At 42.9% G+C, this 20,234-nt stretch overlaps 1 long non-coding RNA gene across 1 annotated transcript; it reads left to right on the top strand.

Annotated features, from left to right (window-relative positions):
* Positions 1-1,152: 1,152 nt before the first annotated feature.
* LOC116083481 lies at positions 1,153-18,446 on the top strand. The gene is made up of 3 exons (XR_004115740.1): positions 1,153-1,359; positions 15,936-16,097; positions 17,843-18,446. It is a non-coding gene; the product is annotated as an uncharacterized LOC116083481 (long non-coding RNA).
* Positions 18,447-20,234: the final 1,788 nt, after the last annotated feature.

The raw sequence follows: 20,234 nt of genomic DNA, 5'->3' as shown, positions 1-20,234 counted from the left end.
CATAGGCGTGGTTTTTGTACAATGGAAAGGACAGAGAGAGAGAAGGAAGGTTGGAAGAAATCTTACTTGTAAACACTATATTCCACTTGAAAATTTAATACTTCATTACAGAAGAGATACTTAATGTTAACCAAGGCATCAGTGAAACAATAAAACTACCGAGCAAAAGATCCCCAAAAGCCTTTTAATTCTCTGATAGAGATAACCGGGTATATTTACTTCATATAAAAACATGTATTTGGTCCGACATACCCCTAGTACTATCAAAAGTTTACTTTTAAAAAGATAGAGAAAGGTTGGGAGGCTATGGTTTAAATATATTCTACAATTTTAAAATTTAATTTTATACACTGCCATGCTGTTCCATTACATATGCAGGAAAGGGAAGAAGAATGTTTTTCAGACTTGAAAAAAATTAATCCACATTTCTTGGCATCGACAGATAATGTTATATTTAAAATATACATATATAATGTGAGACCCATTATCTAATAAAAGTCACGAAATCTAGCTTGTTCATTTTGTGACTTATAATAATTGGAAGTTGATCAAAGAAAACTACTTCCATTTTTATGACATTGTTACTATTTTTATGGACAAAATTTAAAATGTATGATAAAAATCCAATATACAATAATTGAAACATACAGTCCAACCCCACAGAGCTTTGATAAATCTGTTCATTCCTGGCCATTTTCAGTGTTGCTATAGTGAACAGTGTTGACAAGTGGCTGAAAAAAGCTTATAAATGGAATTCAGATCATAGATAAAACCGAACATAAACTATCTCGTAGCATTTCTGCATGTTGGGAGGCCTGGTTTGTGCCACAGATGGCCATCTCCCAATAATACATAAAACACTTCTTTCTGGAGCCCAGCACACATTGTTGAATACACAGGTCATTTGAACAGAACAATAATTCAATTCTCTTAATAATGATCTCACGAGGAGCCAACACAGACACAGGGTGATGCTGTTAGAGGAACAGAATTTGAAAAACCGAGTTTGAAAAATTAAATTCTTAAAAAGCCACCATGCTCTCTTGTCAAAATAGCACCTAAATGTATGCAGTGTTTAGAGATGAGGCAAGCTCGCTGAGTTTATTTTAGTCCCTTGAATTATACTGCTGTGTGTCTGCACCATGCTTCCTCAGTCTTCACGCTGGAAGCTTTCCGGGGAGGGTCAGTAATGGCCACTGAGCCCTCTATCGGCTTATTGGCTGAGCTCATTGATGAAGAAACCTTGAGTTCGTCACTTTCTCTTCTCTAATTGCTGAAGTGGCCATCATTGAAGATGACAGAGCATTTCTGAAGGACACATGGGAATCATTAACCAGCCCAATAAAATGATCTATTTATGTAAGTAACAGTTATTATAACCTCACCCCCATGGCCATATTTCTCTAGAATTTCTTTTTATTATTATTTTTAGGGCTACTTTTATTCAAGCTTGCAAGTCTTAAAATCCTGGAGTCCCTCCCTCTGTTAGCAGTGATGAATGAACTCAGCCAGGTAAAAGCAAACCTAGAGAACCTGCAGCATCTGCATGAGTCTCACTTCTGACACATCTGGAATGCAGCTCCCCCTCCTCCTTTTCTCGCTCCCTCCCTCCCTCCCTCCCTCTCTCTCTACCCCGTCTCTCCCCCCTTTGTCTTTCTTCCATTTCTCCCCTCCCCCATTTTTCTTTCCTTCTTTCCCTTCTTCTCTTTCTCCTATCTTTTGTTTTTTGATGGGTTGTTTATATAGCCCAGGCTGGCCTCAAATTCAGAATCTTCCTGTCTCAGCACCTCAAGTCCTGAGATTTTATGAACCCATGCTGCTATGTCCTGGTCAGGGTGATCATCTCTCTATATTTAGGACTAGGTCTAATGCTACTGAGATGATGTACCTTATTGTTACAGATTTATGTTGCTATCATGTTGCCTTTTGTTATAGCTTCATTTGCTAATGAATCAAGGTCTTTAAATATGCTGCGGGTTGCACTGAAAGATCCTTAGGTTTTAGGATCTCATTCTAGACTTGAACAGAGGAGTCATCTAAAACAAATGGACGAGCAAAAAGCAAATAAAGCAGAATTACAAGAGCAAAACGGAAAAACAAACAAATCCCAGGAATAATATTGATATAAAACTATTCAAATTGTTAACTTAATATCATACAACTTGTAAAAAGTCTTGCAATGACTGTTTTATAATTGAATAGTTTAATTAAAAGTTTCTCATCTACCTGCCCTTGTAGGTTTGAAAAAATTGAAATCTTTCCTATAAAATAGTTCTTTATGCTTGGGAAGCCATTGCCCTGTAGGACCTGCCTCTGCCCTGCCATGGCCACTTCTGTGATGGTGCTAACCTTGGCAGAAAAGCAGAAAGAAGAGCACTCATTCAATTTGTCCATGAAACAATGGCCAGGGCAGGGTGTTTGGGGGCACAGTGATACTGGGGGGAAGGGGAGAACACTGTTTTCCACCTGCCTGAGAAGCCACACAGGACATCTTACTTCAGCTTTAAAGTCCCTCCCCTCATCTCACTGATACTTCTCCCAGAAAGCATAACCCCACCTCTGAAAAGACATTGTCTAAAGGAGAGAGCAGGAAAGGAAATGACTGAATATAGAAGGCCCCAGATAGTGCAGAGATCATGTGCATAGCGGCATCTTAGAGGAAGTGGAGCCAGGACAGGCTTTTAAAAGGATCTCCAGACTTGGATGCAGCCTCCCTCCCCGCCCCCACCTAGAGAGGAGGCTGTTTGCTCTCCCATCTGCCCAGATGCAGATCTTTCTTCACCTGCACCAGAAGCCCTGTGTCTGGGTTCACATGGAAGCTTTTGGAAGGCAGGCAGAGCTTGCAGAGACCAAGCCCGAATCCTGCACCTTCTGATCAAAAGCTAAGATCCAGGAGCTAAGAAATCACACTCTTTACTAGGCTCCAAAGGGCAGAAACCAAAGCAGAGAAACAACATTTAAACTGCGTTCACTGTGCTCAGGATAATGCCATTAATTTGGGTCAGCCTCACAGCAATCCTACAAAGAGCTAAGAGTCATATCCCCATTTTACAGATGAGTTATACGAACACTAAGTAACTTTCCAAAGAGCAGATAGCTACTTACCTGGCAGAGCTGGGATCTGAGCCCAGACCCAGCTGGACTCCAGCTCATCTGTGGTTCTATAGCTCACATTAGAATCACTTGGAGAGCCATTAAACAATACTGATACCTGGGCTCAGTCCTAGGAATATGACTGTAGTTGATCATCAGTGGGGCCCATGACATCAGGACTTTCCAATTTTCTCCAGGCGATGTTGACGTGCAGCCAGGCTCACCAGCCATATTACTCTGTCTCTCACTACAGCTCACTCTCATGATCTCCGAGCCTTCTCTTGCCTCCCCATCACTTTGACTATTCCACCCTGGCCTCAAACTTTGCCCCAGCCCCAGTTTTCTTTCTACATAAGAATAGTCCTTGTGGTGGGTTTCAAATAGGTCTGCAACTTTTGGGACGTTGTAAGAGTGCAGCTGAAGCCTGCTGACATCTCAGGTTCGAACTGTGAATTCATTTACAATGGGACATAGCTAAGTGCATTTTACATAGGTATATAATGTGTATAGATTTTTTTTTTGAAACCCTCTAAGAGAAACAAGCCAAATAGTATAGAGCCAAGGACAGAAAGAACAGGACTAAGAGAAGGGGAAGAAGCTGGAAGCATTTTGCCCCTGCTCTGTTGTCTACCATGCTGCTTGAATATGTTGGGGATGTCTCACTAAGAATGTATCTATGCATTATGTGGGGAATTAAGCTTATATTTCCCACTACAGGAAATTAGGGAAGTTTTTTGTTGTTTTATTTTGTTTTGTTTAAGATATATAACCATCCTGGGCAGGGTATGCTAGAAGCTCACGACTAGGAATATAGTCCCACAGTTTATTATGGATACAGTAGTGTTTGTAGCCTGTCCTGGGGACCTTAATAGCATGTAACACTGAATTATAGACACCATAGTGTTGAAGAATTAAAGAGCAGTATGTTTTGGAGCCTGCCCCCCACACGTGTTTGATTCTTGGCTCTAACATCCACTACTTTGGCAAGACCTGCTATGGTTCTGAGCCTGTTCTCTCATCCGTACAGAACAGCATTCAAGAATTAAAGAAGCTAAATGGGAGTCTTCCTGGAGTGAAAATGAAGGAGAGGTGGCATCCGTAAATGGTAGCTATTGTCCTGTAGGAAAAATCTGTCCCTGGTTCAAAACACATACATTTTGGGATCATTAAGTACAAATAAAAGCGGGCTTCATGGATAATATCATCCTATCAATTAACCTTTCAAAAGAGTACAAAACACTCATGACACAACATGGACATCTGTGGGTACTGAGGAAGAAGCCCATGGCAATAACTCACTGACCACTGAGCCTTACCCCCAGTTTGAAGCAAACTTTCAAGATGGGAACTGTATGAATTTTGCAAAAATTTAAACGGCCAGATGTTTATTTCCTATTTAAAGTAAGAGGGCCTAGTCATGCAGACCTTTAATCCCAGGACTCAGGAGGCAGAGGCTGGCACACCTCTGTGAGTTAGAAGCCATCTTAATACACACAGTGAGTTCCAGGCCAGCTAAGGTTACATGGTGAGATCCTGTCTCAAAACTGAAAAATAAAAGAGTGATTGGAGTGTGGGTGAGTTATATCCCTCGGCTACAGAGGAGAAGCAGGACCCTGAATGTGAACACACAATCAAAGCTAAATCCTACTGGATGTTATCATTACAAGTGTTTTCTGTTTTATTCTGATTGTATATGCTAGAGGTCACACAGGGCCCCCAAAGACTTCAGTGTGCCAAGAAAGGTGTTTTGTTTGCCCCATGCAACATTTTTCAAAAGTGGTGGAACTGATTCTACATTAAAAATGTTTACTTACATAAACATACAAGTTGTATTTTGTTCTTGGAGAGCTGAAATATATATAATATGCATACTGAGGCTCCAAGGCATACTGCTGTTTAATTCTTCAACACTATGGTGTCTGTAATTCAGCGTCTACATGTTGTTAAGGTTCCCAGGACAGGCTACAAACACTACTGTATCCATAATAAGCTGCAGCACTATATTCCTAGTATATATAGGACTGATGTATATACATCATATATACCTATACCTGTACCTATTTATATCTATTATATACATATGAAATGATATCTAATGTTCTCATCGCCAAGAACTGATAAACATTTAAAGCAATGAATGATTTGCTCCTTAATCCAATGTGTACATGTGTAGAAACATCATATTGTGTATAATTATTTTGTGACAAGCAAGTAAGAGAATAAGACAAGAAAATAAATCTGGCTTATGTAGCTTTTTGTGGGCTAGCTGGGAAGAACTGAGATTCCCCAGTAGTCAGGGCTAAGAAGCCACAAGCCTAAATGCTCTCCCCATTCATTGGCAATACCTCCTTGCCTTTTAGGCACTGAATTTGTACCTATAAAACTTGGGATGTGTTCTCTGAGACCATAGGAATGCGGTTGGGATGAGGGATTACATAATTACATCTGCCTATGTATGCCTGCATTGTAGAGGTCCCCCAAGTAGAGGCAGCCTTTCTCTGTTTACATTTTCATGGACCAAAGAAAAGGAAGAGGGAGCTCTCTGAAGTGTTTTTGCAAAGAAACAAAAGCTGCCATTTATAATCTACCTGCTTTCTGCAATGAGCTCATATTTATCAGGGGACTATCATTTCTCCAACACCCTAAGACGCTTGTTGTCCCAGCAATCTCTCTGCGCCATCTTTGCCATCGGGCTGAGGAGTCTGAGGTTCTTCCCTTTCACACATGGCTGGGTCCTGGAAGAGAGAGCTGAACCATGACCCTTGCCTTCGATATATACAGAGAGATGCTTATCAACTTTAGTGATATTGACTTCATTTTTAATATCATAAAGTCAGTTGTGAATCAATATCTGTCCAATTCTTGTCTAATAAATGTCCTTATCTGAAAGTTATTAAAAACAAACAAAAATAGGTCCTATTTCCTTAACTCAGCTGGGAAATCTCCCCATGACAAAATTATTTCCCATAATTAAAAAAGAACAAGATTTGAATTTGTTATAAAAAGAATCTTTCATTTGCCAATGCTTTTAGTCTAAGTCATTTCTCCCCAGGTCACTGTTGACTAAGAAAAATTACAGGGCTGGAAATGTTGCTCAGCAGTACAGAATTCACCTAACAAATGCAAGGCCCTGAATCTTATTCCCAGCACACTGGGAGGGATCGGGAGGAAACCTCTAAACATACGAGTAAATCTAAAGGATACTATAGTCAGCACATGGGCCAATGCTCCACAGACAGCACTGGCCTCCTTTTCTCTAGCAAACACCCATCATGCCGCAGTCAATCCATCAATTCATCCTCATTCCTGATACACTAAGCAGCACACTTCTCCCCTCAACACTTCAGCATCTACTTCATCAGAGTTCAGTATTATGCCTTCACTTATGCCTTCACGGAATTGATTGGGAAGAGGGTCTAAAAGTCCAACATACTCCCTCTATTAGCACGCATCCTGGGTGTAACATTGGAGGGTCACAAAATAAAATAAAACAAAAGAAAGTGTTATAATAAGTAAACAAGATAAAACTCACCGTTGCAATCATTCTGAAGTATGCCAACCTGTGGTAGTACGTGTATTCATTCAAACTATTGTGTAATAATATCCCCACCATTCAACTACAGAATGTTTCCTTTTCTCTCAGTAAAACTCTGCCTGTTAGCCACCAGCTTTGTCCAGTCTAGAGCCACTCCCATGCTATAGTTTATCTTTCTGAAGTCAACTATCCTAGGTGCTTCATATATGTAGACACACACAGTGTTTTTTCCTCTGGAAGTGGCCCATTTCCCTTAGTGTAAGGTTTTTAAAGCTTGTCTATTCTGTGCCAGGATTGTCTCTTTTAATGAGGGAATCCTATTTCATTGGATGCATATACTGCAATTTTGTTTATCTTTTCGTTCATCAGATTCTAGGCTGTATCCACTTTGTGTGTGTGTGTGTGTGTGTGTGTGTGTGTGTGTGTGTGTGTGTGTGGTAGATTTTTTATATTTAGAGGAGATATAAGGTTCTTCCCTGTTAACTGTTATAAATACCATTCTGTGGACATGGGTGCACAGGCCTCTGTTCAAGTGTCTCTTTCCAGCACCATTTGGGTGCATGCCTTGGAGTAGAAGGGGTGTATCATGTACTAAGCCTACATTTAATTTTTTTCAAGATCTGTGGCTTTATATATATATATGTATATGTATATATATATATATATATCATAAAATATATATTACTAAAGAGTACCATTTGATGGTTTGTGACAAACATATACTAGATTTTTTCCCCATTTTTCTTTTTCAGGTTCTTGACATATAAGAAAATATTTTAGTCAGGAAATCAGTGATTTCTGTGACCAGAATTCCAATAGGAGAAATGTAGGCTTAGATGACATCAAGGTATCCAGAGATAGAATCCAGTCCTACCAGCATTTATAAGGTCTTTAATGGCTCTCACAATTCCCTCTGGGAGTTTGCAAAGCTAATCACCCTTCTTCCACTACTGACTATGAACACTTTACCTTGTGTAAGCAACTGCCACATCTCCTTTAAAGAGGGATGTAAGCGGAAGAATGGGAACTCAATTTTCAACTCCTTATTTCTATCTCTCCCCACATCTAACCAACACACAGACTCTCCAGAGTCTGAGGAAGCTCAACAAGCAGTGGGCAAAGTTTATTTTATAGATCAAGGGTTTATCATTGATCTGAAACACACATAGACACACTCACAGACACATACATACAAAACAATGTACATAGCCATATGTTTCTGCTAGCAGATTCACCCAAAACTAGTAATAGTCTCACAGGGAGGGGTGTGGAGAAAAAAAAAATTCTCTGATTCTGCAGACAACATTAAATAGTAGCTGGGCCTGGTGGCACACACATTTAATCTCAGTACTTGGGAGGCAGAGGCCAACTGGGTCTACAGAGCAAGTTCCAGGGCAGCCAGGACTCCATGGAGAAACTGTGTCATAAAAAAAAAATGAAAAAGGAAAAAAAAGAAAGAAAAAATATTTAGTAAATCCATTTCTATTTCTATCACATGTCTAATGTGGCATGTACCTGATTTAAGGGTTCTATATTTAGTAATTTCTCATATAGATACATTTTTAGAACTATGCCAAGGTATATGTGTATGGCTGTTCATGGCCACATATAGGGTCACAAATTAATTACTGGAAACAATCCAAATAGCAATCAGAAGGGAAATGTTAAAAAAGCAATCCTGAGAGACTACATTTCACTAGTGTAACTCACTTTACCCTCTTGGACACAAATGAAGTTACATCTTTAAAAAAAATTTTTTTCCAGTGGCATTGGGGCCAAATATCTGTGTACAAGATTAGAACCAGAGGACGTTCACTGGCTGTCTCCTCCAGCAGGCCTGTCCATCCCCATGAGTTGTTCAACCACCCTGAGGCTTTCCTCCTGCAAAGTGGCCAATCCTGCTTCCAAATGCCTCCTGGAGAGAGAGCCGAGAATCTGATTAGTCTACTAGGAGTCCTGTTTGCAGCGTCTGTTGCTCCTGCTTGCCACAATATGACTGTTGAAAGCTGCAAATTTAATAAGCAGGGACTAGCATCTCAAAATAAGGTTGGGGACAAAAGGGTTGACTGGCTTTGCGAAAAATAGAAGTAGAGATTATCTTGTTTATCTTTAGACATTTTTGAAGAATGTATACCACAAAATTGAACATAGACTCTATCTAAACAGTGCTATAGTTTTTTTCTTTTAGAAAAAAAACAAAGAATAAATCAACTGTTGATCTAGCAGAAGAACAATTTTTCTAACAAAGGTATTCTGCAACAAAATTTGACACCCTTCGCTTTGTACTTTTATAGCGGAAGAGTGGGGTCACTTGCAAGAAGATGTAGAGGTTTCATACATTTTCCTAAGAGCCTCTTCTAGTCCTGTGAGGTTCCAGCTAGTCTCCTTTTGAAGCATGGATTTGGCTAGCATGACTAGCACTGTGTTGTTTTTCTCATTGTGAGAGGGCCCAGCACTGCCAGACGCTCATTTGCTTATGAAACGCTTGTCCAGAATCACTTCCAATGGCTTCATAACATCCTGCATCTTCTGCAAGATTAGCAACTTTGCACCGAAACTGAAATGCATTTTATTTACATTGTATTGTGGGGAGTTTATAACATCTGCAATCAGCAGAACTGGCTGGTGGAGAGGGGATAGATGCTGGAGTTAAGTCAGGGGAGCCCATTTAAGTGGAGACTGATTTAGTAAGTGGTCAGTTCGTTACTGGATATTTTCCTGTTAGGACTAATTTCTGCTTCCCAACAAAACTTAGCAACTACTGGGATTCAGGTAATGATGATGGATAGTTGGATAACAAGGAACTTCCACACTGTGCATCAGTAACTAGGAATACAGTGTGTATGAACGTGAAAAGCCATTCACAATGTATTGTTATGGAAAAAAAGCCAACTCCAAATGAAGAGTATAACTGTGTTTTTATGGATAGTTGTAAAGCATTAAAATGTAGCAAAAAAAGCTAGCCTGAAAGATATTGCAAAGGAGCAGTAGTAACTCTGAAGGGTGTGGCAATGAAGAGAGCCCGCCAGAGTAGCCTCGTTTTTAATGAGCTTTTAAATTGTAAAATTCGATAAAAGCCAGTTAAGAGTATTTTTTTCAATAGTTTATCCGAGGGAGGGTTAAATAAAGAGAAAGAAGGAAGAAACAAAAAGGTAATTACTGAGAAGAGAAGAATGGATGGCGAGCAGGCCAGGTCAGTATTCAAACAAGGGATCCCTCCATTTCCCAGGCATGCAACTTGTTTCCTTCTAATGTCTGCAATGCTCCTTCTCAAAATAGTCAAGCCGCAGACGTTTGCTGAGACACTGTCATTTTCAGGGAACGATGTATGCTGCAGAGGACTGCTCAGAGAAACTCAGCGTCTGTAACAGCCATGGGTGGAGGCGTCGGTGTGCAGAGAGGGGAGTGGGCAGGGAGCAAGAGTAGAGTCAAGGTGTGTCCAGGGCCCAGAAATCTCATCCTGAGATTGGCAGGAGTAAGATGCTCCCTGATGCCATGGGCCTGACTATCCAGGCGCTGTGCCCCCACTTTCGCCCTCCAGAGAAGGTTATGTGTCCCGGAAGCCAGGTCAAACTTCCTCTCCTCTTATAAGTTCACTTAGAATTCCCCCTTATACAAATGAGGCATCCCTAGTGCCCTGGCCCTGGCCAATGATAGATACTCAACCTGAAAGCTCCTACCTCTCCCCCAGAGGTTTAAGTAGCCTTTGTTCCCCCCCATTAAACAAGCTGCCTCACTGAAGCTATTTCCCAAGAGTCTGTTCTAGTGTGCTCACAGACACCCTAAGTTTCTTCTTGTCCCAGCCGCTCCTCACTTGCGCTCTCATGATCCACTGATCCCATTCTCAGGGTTGACAGCACCTCTACAGGCAGGAAAGTGGAGCCAGACCGGCAGCTGTTCTTCAGAGGTCTTAGAACATACCTGAGGTAAGATCTGTACTCCTATGGTCTAGCACCAGGTACAACTGTGAATGTGGAGGAAACAACCTGGTGACTTCTCCATCTTGGCTCCCTCTCAGACTCTGCTAGTCCAAGCATGAGATGAGCCTCCTCACAGAGTGAAAATGAGATCCTTTATCATCCACAGGAGGAGAAATCCACTACTGGTACAAAGGCCACTTAGAATTTCACCTAGATGCTACAAGAGCTGCAGGAGGCTTTGAACTGAGATGTTTAACATGGATGCGTGCTAGCATGTTTATCTCTGCCCTGTCTTAGGAATGGGGAACCTGAGAGTAAATCAGTGTTGCTCTATTGCTAAGGATGGAACCAGGATTTGAACCCAGGACCTCTACCTTCAGAGCACATGCCCTTTTTAAATTTGTTATGGTCTGTTCATTTGTCAAGTCAGATTGGGGTGATCCTCACATGGTCTTTATGCAAGGCAGTTTAGCCCAAGAGAAAAGAGGAAACAGGCTTCAGAATGGAATTTGGAGAAAGGTAACCCAGGCTGCCAAACAACAGCACCATCCATGAACTCTGCATAGGCTTCCGGAATGAGGGGTTGCCAAGTCTGCTGTGCACTTGGGTCTTCCTGCCACTTCTGGAAATGATCCCTGTAGGGCAGAGTTGAAGAGCGTTAACTGGGCAATACGTTCTCTATTATCCAGCAAATAATCAGAGATGTGGGGTTCCGCACTAAGCTGTAACAAATGGCTTTTGGGAAGTTACCATTGTAGACACTTCAATGGTGGGCTCACTGTGTATGCCATACTCATATGGAGGACAAAGTGTTTATGTGCACTAATTGACCCACCAACTGTGGCCATGTTGTATGCCGAACCTGGGGCACTCCCTTGGGTCAAGTTATTCTTTAAATTTTAAAGCAATACAAGGAAGGTACTGCTTACCTACTTCGTAACATAACTTAGATCTGTGATCTATTCCAAAAGGGATGCATTAAAAAGTGGTCGTTTAAAAATTCTTTTCTCATCAGTCAAAGTTTGTTACGTGTGTTTGTTCATGGGAGATGCACTTTAGTTTAAAAAGTGGTTTGAGTTCACCACCGCAGTCATGAAAAACAAAATAAGTTATCTGTCACTTCATTTTTCAAAAATGAAAATAAACTGCTTCTTGGAGGTATTCAATATTTTTTTTTTGTTGTTTGAGAACTTCATGCATGCCTAGAAAGTGCTTTGATCATCCCGTCTCTATCCCCTCCCCCACCCCACCCCCTCCCTCCACCCCTCCTCCACACCTCCATCCCTCTTCCACCCCTCTCCTGTTTTTCCTATCGTGTTTCTCTTTCAACTTCATGTGCTCTTTATGACGTCCACTTAGTGCTGCCTACATGTAAGTCCTACCGGAACATGGGCAGCCTCTGGGGCCTCATCACTGAAGGCCTCCCTCCCTTATCTATCACCAGTAGTTCATCAATTAGGGCTAGAACTTCGTGAATCCGTCCCCCATAGTCTTAGCTAGGGTTCTTTTTGTTTGTTTGTTTGTTTGTTTGTTTGTTTGAGATAGGGTTTCTCTGTGTAGCCCTGGCTGTCCTGGAACTCACTCTGTAGACCAGGCTGGCCTCGAACTCAGAAATCCGCCTGCCTCTGCCTCCCAAGTGCTGGGATTAAAGGCGTGTGCCACCACCTCCCGGCTTAGCTAGGGTTCTATGGTTGTGAAGGCACCCCATGACTATGGCAACTCTCACAAAGTAAAACATTTAATTGGAGCAGGCTTACATTTCTGAGGTTTAGCTCATTAATGCTGGAGAAGGAGCTATGAGTGCTACATGTGGATCAGCAGGCAGCTGGAAGAGAGAACAACACGGGGCCTGGCTTGAGCTTCTTAAACCCCAAAGCCTGCCCCAAGTGACATACTTCCTTGATCAACACCACACCTACGGCAACAAAACCACACCTCCTTATGTGTCCCTCCCTGTTGGCCTACAGGGGCCATTTTCATTCAAACCACTAGACCCTCCTAGGCCTGGAATTTGGGAGGTTTGCTCTTGTGGCATCACAGCTGCTGTGAGTTCATGGTTCACTGTGCTGCCACAGCCAGTGAATACATCTTCTCAGCAGATGGCTCCTACCTTCTGCTCTTGTGATCTTTCCACCTTTCCTTCTGATATGATCCCTGAGCTTTGGGGAGGGCAGATATGACATACATGTCCCATTTAGTGCCTGAACACTCAAGTCTCACGTTCTTTGTAGAGTGGCCATTCTTGGTCTTTTTAGAGTAGTACACGGAATAATAAAAAGCACTCTCCTTTAAAGAAAGTCCCTTGTAGTCATTGTTTTGAAAGACTTTTTTTTTTTTTAAAAAAGCGTCCTCAACATGTGTGAAAATAATTGTGTATACTAAGTACAAAGTCTTTGTCTCTTTTTATATCTGAGAATGTAAGGACATAGCTTTGGACACTATAATGTTTTATAGACAACCCAAGAGTTTGTGTGAAATGATAATTTACAGGTTAGAACCAATATTAGGATCCTAAGCATTATTGTCTAAGAACAAAGTGTTTTATTAATGAGCAGGCCTGGCCATCCACCTGATATTCACTTCTTAATAAAAATCTGACAGTGTCTCTATTGTCACCTATGCAGTAAATCCTCAGATAGTATGTTTGTTTCTTTGGGGAAAATGGTCTTAAAAATAAAACAAACAAACGAGTTCACTACTATACTAGCCCTAGTACCCCAAAATGATGGCATTCATAAATATGCATGGTTATATTTAAATAATTGTATAATTATAGTCATATTTAAGTTACAATTAGATGTATGAACTTGATGACCTCTGAATATATTTGCATATTTGAAAATTCTGCATATACACACGTTTATCTGTAGCATAGTATATCTTCTTTGAAGAGAAACATCAAGATACCTTTTACATGTTAGTTAGGAAGACATAAAAAACTGTACTACATTACTAAGATCTTTTAGAGGAGCCAGCACCTTGGTAAGCTGACTGTCTTGTGTAACTGCCAGAGTCTGAAATTATTATTTTGTAATAAAAGCTCTCTTGGGTCAGTGAGTTGGTTGCTTTCTCTTAAATTTTTCTTTTAAAAAATTCTCTGTAGTTGACCTTGTGGTCCACCATTGTGCTGCTGAGAAAGGGCTCATTGTTTTCAACTGAGAGCTTCATATAGCAATGACAGACCATCTCAGAAATTACAAGCCACAGGAGGGAGGTGGCCCTTCCACCAGGTGCCACCAGGCAGTTGACAAGGGAAAGGTGATGCCATCTTTGATGCATTTTCCCCATATTGTCTTCCTGAGAATGTCGTTGGACACGTTAGCGTCTAACGGAACACCAAGTTATATCATTTAGTATTCCACACATGCCCCTTACCGGCAGTCAGGGAAACTCAGACGAGAATACTGCATCCAGGACTTGATTGTGATGACACATGGCAAGATGTCAAGCATCTCCAGAGGTCTTAGATGTTTGGCCTATTGCCATTTGAGAAATGGCTTCCCAAGGATATCAGGGAAAACTTCTCAAACTGGCTCTCGAAGTAATTCTTAATGCTTGTCTTGGACAGGTAAGACACTCTATGGTTTTATAGATTCTGCAAACTCTCTACTGTCTCAGAACTCAAGAAAACTTAATTTCTAGAGCCAGCAAAGATACATTTATATACATATCTTTAAAAAACATACGTAGTTTCATTGCTTTATGCTAAAAGACTTATCCTTTTCATGAAAAATGCCAGAAACACATCATTAAAAAGTTAATTTGATTTGACCTATTGAGATAAGAATCCAGAGAACATGGTTTGCCCCCAAGTGAGTGAGACATGGAGCCCTATGACAGTGGATGTGAGAGAAAAGAGGGAGACTCCCCACCTCCACCATACACCCAGGTTCTCAGCCGAAGAGAGGGTTTCTTCAGCATTGTTGATTCTTGTTCTTTTCAAAATCATTCAATTCATTTCTGAGAAAAAAGTAAAAGTCAAAATATTTTTGGCTGCTAAGCATGCGTCTGTGAGCACAGACTTCTCTTGTGCTCTGCCTCCCTCACAACTCCTCTGAGCTGGAATCAGAGAAAGCTCCCTCCAAAAAATGATATGACCTTGATTTGCAAATCACCAGCAGGAACATAGCAAAAGTTAAAACTTTGCAGCCCCGATGTCACAGAAGTATTCCTTTCTATTTGCCAAGAAGGGGGAAAAAAATCCCAACTCATGGCTTGAGACCATATTGTAAAATGTAAATAACATTTTAATGAGCACCATGGAAGAGTGAGCTGGGCCAGTCGCCCACCACTAAAGGGCTGGATTTAAGTGCACTTTGGGTAGTAATGAAACTAGTTTGGTGGTCTTCGCCTCTGTAGTAGACATTTTCCCACACTAGCAAACCAGCACAGGATTCATGTGATCCCATACAAAGGGCAATTACAGCTCTGCCCAAAACCAGAACTGGAGTATGGATGGGGCAGCTGGAGGAGAAACCAACAGAGACATAACAGGGAGCCTTTTAACTCAAGTTAAACTCCTGCCTAGACTTAGGAGAGAAAAGGGGGGGCGTAATTCCAGGCGCATCTTTCTTTCTGTCCACCTTCTGCAATCTCAAATGCTGCCCGAGGTGCTGTCCTCTTTTCTACTTCCCTCACTGTCCGTGATCTTCCTTCTCTGAGAAAATATTCTCAAAAGCATGGACTAGAAGCCAGAGCTGACTTCTGCTAATTCCAGCTCAATGGGGTTATGGGGGTGAGTACCCATATCTAATGTAGATCCTGTGGGAACTGTACTCAGGTCTTTATTACCACTTCTGATTCCAAATTCATCGTCTCTAACTAGATACATCTTGCTTTCCCTTAACCCAGGCACAGCCCAAGTTCCTACCGAAAAAATACCTTCTTTTCAGTTTTACACCTGTCTATATGAAACCATTAATGCTAAAAATGTCCATCTGATAAGCCACGCTGTGCTTACCATTCATTTTGAAAATGTAAGTGAACATTTAAAGATACAGGGAGGAAAACAACTCCAGACTTAAGTTGCTAGATTCTTGACCTCACCCTACTTTGTTCACTGTCGATCTGTTGGAAAAGGACTCAGCCAGTGAATCTGTTCATGACACTATCTCATTTAAATCCAATATCCTCTGTGGTAAGCTGGGAGTCTGTGCCTTCTCATTGTCACCTTTGGAATAATTGTTCTAACCCCAAACCATCAAAACCAGACAAGATCCTCAGAGTGGTTCAGGGCTATCCCACTTGGGATGCTAAGGCGAGGCAAGCAGTGCAAATCTTACCCCGTCTTGGGATGCCCTGATTTGGATACAGAGGTATCAGAGATTCAGAAACTGGTACCTTTGGAGAGTCATTCATTAAAGCACATTTCTTTCTTCTGATTGCAGGTAGAGTTCCTTGGACAGCAGAGGGAAGGACCCCACCTTCATTGTTCCCCTCTCCTGTCCCCACCTACCAAAATACAACAACCCCATCTTCAGACAGAAGGCATGCTGTCTCATGGAGGCTCACAATTCCAGCCCTTAGGACTATCCTGAGGTTAGACTCAGGTTCTGTGTTCCCAGTGGCAGGGTAATGTGCCTTTCTTGGAGCTGGGCCTACTTTGCCCTAAGGTTAAGTTTCTACACAAAGAAGCCTTTTTTAAGAGTAGTGCTTCAGGCCTCCACACTAAAGGTTTGTGTCTGTCATCTTAGAAAAAGGGAGCCCATAATAAAACTATGGGAGCCAGCAATAGAGAATTACAACCCCAGATTGGGTGGTGGGGGGGGGGAGGTCCTGCTTCAGCCCTGCTAAATTCTGAGCCTTGGTCTCTCTGAGGAAGAACAAGAAAAGCAGAAGGAATTTAAGTCATTTGTCAGACCAGGAGAACAGGGTGCTAACGGAGGGTCTACTGATTCTTGGCCACTACCCTGGTACTAGACAAGCTGGGAGATAAACAGTTGGGGAGCGGGGAGGGGGGGAGGAGGAGAAAAGCTCCCACAAGTCAAAGTAGCCTGTGCTGTGCAAGCACCCAAGCTGGAGGCTATATGTATGGTGCTGTGACTCAGAGGATAGCCAGTTCATTTACAGATAGTATGGAACAAATACTACTAAAGATCTCTGGGAGTGCCCCTGATAGGCAGAAATGGAGGGGACATCAGAAGAAGGGCTGGAACACAGCAAGGGGGCTGGAAGAGAAGCAAAGGCTGGTAGGCTATCTCCTCCAGGGTCTGAGTCCAGGCAGAGAGAGGGCAGGAAGCCCCCAAGCAGACCCGCCTGCTTTGGAAAGCACATGGTTGACAGAGAATAGAGGAGGCACTGCGGCCACCTGTCCAGCAGCTCTGGTTTTGGCAGCACAGTCCTGATGCCTGCATTGCTGGGCCCAGCTTGAGAGCTTCCTAAAAATATCCCTGGGGCTGATGCAATAGCAGTGTGTGATGGTGCTTCATTGCCATGTGGTGATGATGGAATAACCTGGTGATGTAGAGAGAGCCTTTCAGGTCTTCATGGGATTTGACCCAACGAGCCCAACTGAGAACCAGCCAGGTGTCAGAGTGGTTAGTTCTCCGGTGTGGGAAGACCTGAGTTCCCATTCACCCATCTACATCACTGCTCAGTCAGGGCATGACAACCCAGGAAGACAGTCCTAAGTAGTCCTTTCACAAGCCTTCAGCTCTCTGAATGTCAAGCGAGGCAAGGTTACCTAGCCGACTTTCACCCTGAAGAGAGTCCCTTGCTCTAGGATCCCTTCTGGGTAAAGACCAACTTGTGGTGGGGAGAGAAAAAGGAGCCAGACCTGGTCTGAAAGAAGAATCAAAAGCTACTCAGACAGAGTAGCACCCTAAGTTAGGTTATGGTCATCTCCAAATAAAAATGGTTGGTCAAGTTCTATGCCAGCTCTGGTTGTGCACAACAATTTGAATTTTGCAATGTGACTTCATCTTGCCAAAGAGTGCAACTCTTTTCTCCCTCTCCCAGGCCATTCTGTCTCTTAGAGGGTCAAGTGGGTCTGGCCCCAAAGGGGGAAAAAAATGCCCGTTACTAAAATGTAAAGTGCCAATCACCCCTACCTCCATCCCCACCCCTAATGCCCAAAGTGTTCAAAACTAAAAGCTGCGGCATCTCTTCAGCAAGTAATCAACACAAGTTGAAAGACACATGCTGTTGCATTTCTGATCAGATTGTATGAGAGGCAGGAAAATATACTACCCCCCGTCCCCCCTCCCCGCCTCTTTTTAAAACATTTTTTTTGGTGGCTAAATGCATGTCTGTTTAAAGAAGCCACCAGGCAGTGCCTCTCACTTTGTCTTGGCAGGGCACAACCATCAGACGAAGTGGGAGGAAGAAACATTAACTTCAACAGCTGTTTCTTGACCCCGGCTGTCAGTCTTCCCAAGAATAAATTTTGGAGAGTCCTATTTGAAACAAAGAGGGAGTTTTGGGGGAGAGAAAAGTTGGTTGGTTCCAGGGCAGCCGCCCAAAGAAGCAGGGAACAAGATGTTTGCAGTTACCACGCAGCCTGCAAGCCTCTGCCGGGTGCAGGCAAGGAGCAAAGTAACTTGAAAGCTCCCCTCTCGGCGCCCTGTGCCTGCAGCTTCCCCCCCTAACGCGCGCCCAGATCCAGCGCCGGTGGTAAGAGCCGAAGCTCGACTACAGTAATTCCCCAGCTCGGGCGGCTTGAAACTGCTCGGGCTGAATAGCATTTGCTGTTCCGTCCTGTGACAGCCTCCCGCCGCCGCTGCCGCGCTCCCTGCAAAGCAGCTCTCATTATCCCGGAAGTTGTGCTGACACAGTCTCGCTGCCACCAGAAGTTTGTCAACATCAAACTTCTCCTGTGTGGGGTACGTTCACCTTCCACGAGTATTTAATCGAGCCAACAAGCAAACAAACAAACCCAAATAAACCTGCCCGTGATGTCATGGTCTTTTTCCCCCTCTCTCTTTCCTGGAAAGGCTGGGGACTGTTGGGAATCTGCTGGTGGACTCTAAGAGCGCCTGTGGGTTTCTGGGGGGGCTGGGTCGGGGCGGGCGCAGGGACCGGCCCGGGTGGGCAGTGAGGAAGAGGCTGCGGGGGCAGTTGGGACTGGAGGCTGGAGGGGCTTGCAGAGAGAACTGGGGCCGAGGGGCAGGTTAGTCCTGCAGCCTGTTGGCTTCCGCTTGTTTTGAGGTTGCAACAACTGGGCGAAGGTGGCTTTGCATCCTAACCCTGCCACAAAGGTTATTTGGAAGCAGTGGCCAGGCAAAGCAGGCGAGTGCCCCCCCTCCCGTGCCCACTGTGCATTTAACACTCTTACAGGACGTTTAAACCTCTTTAGGAATAAAGGGCGTTGAGGTCATAAAATGCATTTTGAGACTTAACACTGCCACACAAGGGGAATTACTGGGATAGGACCACATCTGTCTTTAGTGAGTCTGTTCAGATACCTCAGCGGGCTCTCTAAACTTCAGACTCCGTGCCCTCTCAGCTCTCCTCTTTAGTTTAAGTTGCCAGGCACCTGGTTTGGGTGCTTGTGGTTTCCAGTTGCTCCCCACTTAGATGCTTTGGTGCTCCCCTAAAGTTGGGGTGAGGAGTGGACAGGGCAGCTGGGATTAACTCTTTCCCTTCCGTTCATTTAGACGTTCCTTCCTGTTCAGAGGCTGGGTGGGCCTGAAAGAACTGAGAAGAAGGGGCCTTCTTGAAGCTTGGGCACCACAGTTTTTCCAGGAAGGGGCTGATGAAAGGAGTTGCTGATTTTGACTTTGGATCTAATTTCCAAGGGCTCCGAGCTACTGCATTCAAATCCAGGACCTTAGATAATGGGGTTGATACCCACTCTCTCCCATCCCCATCTTGCAACATCAGGTTATACACAGCCAACTACAAGGGCCCAGTGTCTCAACAGTGGGCAGACCAAAGCCTGGCTCCTTGGATTGGAGTTGTATCCACTGAAGAGACAGCAGTATTGTTCCCTGTCCTCAAAAATAAATTTGAGTGGAAATAAACATCTGTGAAGAGAATTATCTAACTGTACCATTGCTAGAATGGGGAGGAAGTTGAATCCACTTAGGGAGCCAGGAGCTAAGTTTTTCTTCTTGCTGGTCTGCTCTTAATGACTATGTGCTTAGAAAAATTAGCCTGTAGGCGTGTATCTTCAATAGCAAGAAGACACTTTCCTTGTTTTTCAAACTAACCTAAAGAGGGAAATTGTACTAGCTTCCTGGGCTCAGATATGTACCAAAACCAAGTAACAACCAGAGGGAAGAGAATGCCAAACCTGAAGATTCTGAGTAACAGAGGCATTTCTCAGGATTGGAATTTACTTTTGAGAAATACATAGATTTAACTCCAATCATAAGGGAGGGGGCCCTTACACATATATGGTCCCACGAATATAAACCACACCCAAAGCACAGGGGGAAATGTGTCTTGCTGAAAATACAGTTGTTAACTAGAGTGAATTTTCCCCTTTGGCCTTGCTTCAAAAATTTCCTATTATCCAAACTTCTTTTCTTAAGGTTATGTTTTAATCTTATTTATTTATTTCCTCATAATCTGCAAATGTGACTCAACATGTACCACAATGGGTGCTGTGAATGGAGGAGATGTGGAGGAATCCATCCATAACTCCATATGCATGGATATTTTGTCCTGGTTGTCAATCTATCATAGTGTAAGAAGCCTGATTTATAAAGGCTGAAGGGCTTTAGCAGAATAAGGTATTGCATGGT

The sequence above is a fragment of the Mastomys coucha genome, unplaced genomic scaffold (assembly GCF_008632895.1).
Source record: "Mastomys coucha isolate ucsf_1 unplaced genomic scaffold, UCSF_Mcou_1 pScaffold8, whole genome shotgun sequence".
NCBI classification, from domain to species: domain Eukaryota; kingdom Metazoa; phylum Chordata; class Mammalia; order Rodentia; family Muridae; genus Mastomys; species Mastomys coucha.
Note: the sequence above shows the minus strand (reverse complement) of the source record. Positions and strands in the feature narration are given on the sequence as shown.